The sequence below is a fragment of the Oncorhynchus keta genome, chromosome 10 (genome assembly GCF_023373465.1).
Source record: "Oncorhynchus keta strain PuntledgeMale-10-30-2019 chromosome 10, Oket_V2, whole genome shotgun sequence".
Classification (NCBI taxonomy): Eukaryota; Metazoa; Chordata; class Actinopteri; order Salmoniformes; family Salmonidae; genus Oncorhynchus; species Oncorhynchus keta.
Window position 1 is genome coordinate 34,722,969 of NC_068430.1, and position 7,898 is coordinate 34,730,866.

Below are 7,898 nucleotides of genomic sequence, written 5' to 3' on the forward strand. Positions count from 1 at the left end.
TATTAAACTAACCCAAACACATAAACAACGTCGATGGGTGTTAGACTATGGTGACGTTACCATGGATCTTTAAACCCCTCAGAGGGCACCAAAGAGATGGACCCATTTTCGTAATCTGATCTTGGATTTAGACTGCTGATCTTGTACATGTGTGGTGATTGTGTGTTTTGAGTGACAGGACAACACAGAGGATCAGCCACGATGTAATAGCTGTTGTGCATGTGTCTGCTCAAACGGTCAGAAACAGACTCCATGAGGGTGGCCCGCCCGTGGTTTTCCACTTTAGTTTTGTGTGGTGACTCCAAATCCAGACCTCCATGGGTTGATACATTTGATTTCCATTGATCATTTTTGTGTGATTTTGTTGTCAGCACATTCAACTATGTAAAGAAAAAAGTATTTAATAAGACTATTTCATTCATTCAGATCTAGGATGTGTTATTTCAGTGTTCCCTTTATTTTTTTGAGCAGTGTATATTCAGTGTTGGGATATAGCTGTAGGTGAGGAAGGTTTGACTGACATGCTCTAGATGGCGCTGTGCCCATTTACCATTGTTTTATGAGCCACCGGACTCTGTAGGTGTGTTCAGAATGTGTAATGTTGAGTGTTTTAATCCAACGGAGTACTCACTGGCCTGGCATGACCTCCTCTGGTCCATTTCATCCGCTTGACAAGGAGGCAGGTGTGTTTGTCCCATCAGGAAGACAGATCAGGGAAATGACACTGATGTGGAAGATGTTTAGCTTCTTCAAACAGACAATGAAAGGGAACTTTAATATTTCTGATTATTAGATTGTATTAGAGTTATTTATGCCATGTGAGTTAATACTTATATATACACACACAGATAATCACAATCATATAAACTTTACCAACAAGGCTCTCAATTGTGTACCACTTATTCCATGTTTAACCCGTTTTGAATGTACCTCTGAAGTACTGTAGATCAGGTCAAATCACCACTGTTTTTCCTTTTTTTCCCCCTCCAACTTTTTATATGTTTATATATCTTACCACTAAAAGGCAGTGTAATATGTGCTTACTGCTTACACGTACTTCCTTTAATTTCAGTTTGCCAATATGAATTGAGGACAATTATTTTAATACCCTAAAAATATATTTTACATTTCAATCAGTAATGTAATGTTATCGATGCAAATGGTTCCATATAATTTCAGAATTCATTGAAATTATGTTGTTACAATAGAATAATCATATTGCAGTAGCAGGTAGGCCACTAATGACATCATCAAGAGACAGGACTTTTCTTCAATGATGGGTGCATTCGTAAATTCGCTCTGCCTGTGTACTCCGATTTCAGAGCACTCTTGTCTGAGTGTGCCAGATCGTAGACGTAACTGATGAATTGACGAACGCTCAACACCCGTTGTCAGTAAGCGTCAACAAAAAAATGTAATTCAATTGTTCCTAGCAGCACAGTTACAGTCACCAACGCTCTGGGTAACAGCCTAACCAGCTCTGCTAGGGCGAGTAAAATGGTCAGAGTGATGTGTTCTGTAAATTGTGTCTGGAAGTAGCTAGCAAGCTAGGCAACGTTAGCCAGTTAGCTTGGGTGCCTTGACCGCCGTTGTGAGGTCAGATCGCTCGGATCAACCCTACTCCTCAGTCAGCCCAGTGTGCGTTCTGAACGCACCCAAAGCGAAGCGCTACAACGACAAAGTGCTCGTTCTGGCACTCCAGAGTGAATTTAAGAACGCACCCAACATCACAAAATTTGTCAAACATATCATTAGTAAAGTACAGTTACCCCAAAACACTACTTAAGTAGTACATTAAACAATTTTTTACTTAAATACTTTACACCACTGCAAATAAATGTATTTTGTCTTAATATTGTGCTCAGTGTTGTTTCAACAAACGAGGGAGCAACATGGCGCCATAGAGCCCAGAAAAGCCCAAAGACCAAGGAAGGAAAAATAAATAAAGACCCATACTTATTTTCCACCATAATTAGCAAATAAATTAATTAAAAATCCTACAATGTGATTTTCTGGATTTTTTTCTAATTTTGTCTGTCATAGTTGAAGTGTACCTATGATGAAAATTACAGGCCTCTCTCATATTTTTAAGTGGGAGAACTTGCACAATTGGTGGCTGACTAAATACCTTTTTTGCCCCACTGTATATCTATCCTACCCTGCCTTTCTAAGGTCTTCAGAAGCCAAGTTAACAAACAGATCACCGACCATCAGAGCAGCTCACAGATCATTGCACCTGTACATAGCATCTGTAAATAACCCATCCAACTACCTCATCCCCATATTGTTATTTTAGTTTTTTGCTCTTTTACATCCCAGTATCTCTACTTGCACATTCATCTTCTGCACATCTATCATTCCAGTGTTTAATTGCGAAATTGTAATTACTTCTCCACTATGGCCTATGTATTGCCTTACATCCCTAATCTTACCTCATTTGCACACACTGTATATCGATTTTTTTCTATTGTGTTATTGACTGTATGTTTGTTTATTCCATGTGTAACTCTGTGTTGTTGTTTGTGTCGCACTGCTTTTCTTTATCTTGGCCAGATCGCAGTTTTAACTGAGAACTTGTTCTCAACCGGCCTACCTGGTTAAATAATGACAAGTTGAGGATCAGTAGGATAGTCAGTTCTACGAGGGTATGTTTGGCAGCATGAGTGAAGGATGCTTTGTTGCGAAATAGGAAGCCGATTCTAGATTTGATTTTGGATTGGAGATGCTTAATGCAAGTCTGGAAGGAGAGTTTACAGTCTAACCAGACACCTAGGTATTTGTAGTTGTCCACATATTCTAAGTCAGAACCGTCCAGAGTAGTGATGCTGGACAGGCAGGTAGGTGCGGGCAGCGTTCGGTTGAATAGCATGCATTTAGTTTTACTAGCATTTAAGAGCAGTTGGAGGCAACGGAAGGAGAGTTGAATGGAATTGAAGCTCATCTGGAGGTTAGTTAACACAGTGTCCAAAGAAGGGCCAGAATTATACAGGATGGTGTCGAATGGTTAAATGAGAATGGTCTCATTTAACATGAGATCCGCTCTAAGCTTTACAGGAATGTGACTGAATGTACAGTGCCTTCGGAAAATATTCAGACCCCTTGACTTTTTCACATTTTGTTACGTTACAGCCTTATTCTAAATAAATACAAATCCTCAGCAATCTACACACAATGCCCCGTAATGACAAAGCGAAAACAGAATACCTTATTTACATAAGTATTCAGACCTTTTGCTTGGAGACTCGAAATTGAGCTCAGGTGCATCCTGTTCCCATTGATTTTCCTTGAGATGTTTCTACAACTTGATTGGAGTCCACCTGTGGTAAATTCAATTGATTGGACATCATTAGGGCTCCTGAGTGGTGCAGTGGTCTAAGGCACTGCATCTCAGTGCTAGAGGCATCACTACAGACGCTGGTTCGATCCTGGGCTGTATCACAACCGGTCGTGATTGGGAGTCCCATAGGGCAGCGCACAATTGGCCCAGCGCTGTCTGGGTTAGGTTTTAGCCTGGGTAGGCCGTCATTGTAAATAACAATTTGTTTTTAACTGACTTGCCTAGTTAAATAAAGGTTTAAAAAATGTGTCTAGTTAAATCTAAGTTTTTAACAACCCCCGTGCCAACACATCTTCCAGACATCGGCTTCTCTGGCATTATCACTTCATTATGTTTGTGACAGAGTTCTCAGTACCTGTTCAGGCAGGTGAAATACGACAGAGACACCACTTCTTGTTCTGGTCCAGAGGCACGACGTGGGACCCGGAACACTTCTGGTATACGACAGGGGTGGGGGCACAAGGAGGAACAGGGGGTTTGGAAGGAGTTGATAATGGTTGGGACAGTGTATGACATCACTGTCCTACTGATGGCTAGGGTGCTATAGTTGTCTCTTAACAATTTTGACTTTCTCTCCTTGTGTCCTGTCCTCCATGATCACTGACCTGGCAACACTTGAAAGGTGGAGGCAATATGGTGAAAACCTATCCAGTTCTCTCATGAAGGAAAGGAGACAAGGAACATGAGTCTGTGTTATAGTATTGAGACACATTCTGTGAGTGTTTTGTGTATCGTCTGTATGGGGGGTTGAGGGCCGACTCCCATGTGACCATGACCATGTGTTTTCCCACTTCTTTTTCCATTTTCCTCTGGTGAGACCGGCCCAACAGACTGGGAAACACTCACTTAGACAGTGAAAGCTCTGTCACCATCTGTGTGTGTGTGTTTGTAATGTTTGTTACTGTTTGTGTGTTTGCAGCAAACAACACTTGCACTTGACCCCCCTTTCTAGCTCTGCCTTTGTTGATAACTACTTTATTGAGGAAATGTGTACTTACTATGCCTGTGATATGTGGTTGTCCCACCTAACTATCTTAAGATTAATGAACTAACTGTAAGTCTGCTTAATGGCTCACATTTCAAATGTTTGTGTGTGTGTGCGTGTGGGACTGTGACTGTCTGTGTGTGTTTGTCTGCACTCCCATTTATGAAGATGGATTTATGGGTTGCTGCAAGGGCACATTTCAGAAAGAGCGGAGGGAGGGGGGGGATGCAGTGACCGGACCCCAAAGAGTGATGCAGGGAAATTTAATATGCACATTCATGAAAATATAATGCAGTGCAGGGCAGAATGCACACAACAATAAAGAAAAGGCCACTTAATGAAGGTTATGACTGAATAATTCAACCTAATAAGATCAGAGTGACACACACAATGACCGCACTGGGCTCAGATGAAAAACAACAAGCCATATATCTTTTTTGACATGTTAATAAGGTGTGTTTCTATGTTATTGTGCAGATAGATAAATATACAGTGAAATGACTTTCTCTGTACTATTATGTACTAGATGGCCACGTGATAAGACTTTCAGTATTTTGCCTTAAAGTTGTGGTTAATAACCAAAACCATATTCAAATGTTTAATTTTCCTCCATTTTTATTTCTCTTTCCCAACCTAACACACTTTACTGTCTTCTCTCCCTATATGTGTGCAATGGGTCATGTGTCCACAATTGTACACAGCTGGAAAGTAGATTTTCGGTGAGACAGTGCCCACATGAAAAAAATACTATAGTATTCTGTTTTTGCAGACTTTACTGTGGTATACTGTAGGATTTACTGTAGTGCTTTTACAGACTGTAGTATACTGTAGTATTTACTATAGTGTTTTGTTTTATTATGTTTGACAAATATATAAAGAGTACATTTTCCATAACCTGTAGCTAGGTCGATAGGTAGGTAGGACAGCTATAGTTCAGCACTTCAGATCTTGTCTATAATCTGTATGGAACACAATATGGTCTATACTTGGCATGTAGGTTAGTCACTTACGGGTGGCACAGATTGGGATATGGGGAGGGGAATGGGAAGGGTATATGCAAATGAAATATTACAGTATTTCGTATAGTTAAAAAAGTGTAGTGTTTTTGCGTACTGTAGTGTTTTTGCGGACATTACTGTAGCATTTACTGCAATCTTTTTTGTGGGTATGATACTGTAGTATTTACTCTAGTATTCTACAGTATATTACACCATTATATAGTATGTACTACACATGATAGAGAGATGCTAAAGTGTGTAGTATAGTATTTTACAGTATACTAGATAATTCTATAGTTAGTACTGTAGTATTCTATAGTAATGTGGGTGCTCTGATTAGCTACAGCTTCAGGAAGACCAACATCCTGAAGGAGATTGCCAAAACACAGAGTGACCATGCCAAGGTCAACTTCCTGCCCCATGACTACCAACTGGGGTGTCTGGCATAGAATCACATAGGACCCCATCACCTTGCTCATTGACTGGTCAAACAGCCAAGGGCTGTCCCAGATTCTGCATGTGGGTTAACATGACACTTGACTCACATTTTTTGGCTCAGTCAGTGTGATCATTTAACATGTTTTGTGATAAAATCAATACATTCACACAGGCTAATGGACATGTGTTAACTCAATAACACTCTCCAGCTCTTAAAGTAAAGGCATTAACAGGAGCATAAAGGATAGCGTGTATTGGCATCAGAAAGAGTGTGTATATGTTTGAGTATGGATGTATCAGTGTGCTTGTTTGAGTGTTTATAAGGATTGGGCTGTTTCAGATGAATGCTGTGATGGATGAAATGGAAAACAGTACGCAAGAGCCTCCCATTGGCCTGTAAAGCCAGCAGACCTGTGACCAATGACTTCAAGTGGACTGTAGTTTTAGTTTGTCACTGAGCTCTGCTTGAGTGATGCAGGGGCTGGGAAGCCAAGTATCCTGCTCAGAATCAGATCGGGATGGACCCTCCTGCTCCAACTACAAGAAAAAACATTCCCTGATCTGCTGTAAACACACACAACACACACACACACACACACACACACACACACACACACACACACACACACACACACACACACACACACACACACACACACACACACACACACACACACACACACACACACACACACTTGTTTGTTTTACTATCCTTGTGGGGACCAAACAATTGATTCCGATTCAAAATCCTATTTTCCCTAACCCTAACCCCTAAACTTAACCCGAAACCCTAACCCCTAAGCCGCCTAAAATAACATTTTGATTTTTGGGGACCGCGAAATGTCCACACTTGTCAGAATTTTCCTTGTTTTACTATCCAATAGTAAAACCAAAAACACACACACACACACACGCACGCACGCACGCACGCACGCACGCACGCACACACACACACACACACACACACACACACAGAGAGACACACAAAGAGCACAGTGGTGTTGGTTTGCGCCTCTTTATTGAAGACACTCGTCACAGTTGGTCTGTTTTAACGTCTGTCCCATCCGGACCACAACAGGAGCTAATGGAGCCTTTATGAGTGGGGGATATATGGAGATGGGATGGAGGGCAGCCAGTATCTGACACATCTACCCTGGTAATCCCCCTGTCTCATGTCCTCTAGCATTGAGCAGGGACCACGATCAATGGCCTCTTTATTGCAGTGCAGGGAAGATGGGGGCAGATGGAACATGTTTCCGGTATGGCTGCTCCTCGTGAATGCCATTTCACAGGCATGAGACGCAATAAAACTAGCAATATGAAAGTACATGGAGCCAAAATGGCTGAGGTGGTAGTCGTAATAAATGCTGTGAAAGCTAAAATGGCTGATCATGACATATTGTGTTTCTCCTGAAGGAGTGTCTCCACAGCTCTTAAGAAAGGGGGAATAGCCCAAACTATAGGTCATCTATAACGTGCGTATTAAACATTAAATACACACTAAAATTATGCATGATGTCACCATTGCATACAACTGCCAACTCTTGTTATTGAAATAATGCTCCCGACGCTCCCCTCATATTGTGGCACATCTCAGGTACTATCAATACTACAGATTCATAAGAACATTTGGCAGGTAATGTCATAACACCACACAAGGTTGTATTCACTGAAGTGTCAAAGCACCCAGATAAGACCAGAGGGATCCTGATGCACTCAGCGACCGCTGGAGGTAGAGAGAGATAGAGGGATGACTTCTACTGCAATGCAGGTTCTATGAAAGAGCCTGGAGGCATGTCTGATGGATTATGTCAGCATTGATCCACCTGACTTAAGCGTTTCCTTGTTTTGCCCATGGGTTTTCCAACACCATTTATAAGTCCCCAACCAGGGTTAGCATTGATAAGGCGAGTAGAGCAGGGACACTCTGGGTTAGTGGTGGTGTGTGCCTTCAGTGTGACCTTGTGTCTAACGCATCATAGGTCAGTAGAGTCACACCGTCGGCCATGTTATCACAACAGAGATCACTTCCTTGATTGACTTAATTGATGTCAAGGATGGAATTCCCACATGCTAATGCGGGTTGATGTTGCAATGTTTTGATAGTGGGCCATGGGTGGGTCAAAGGACATGGGTCATA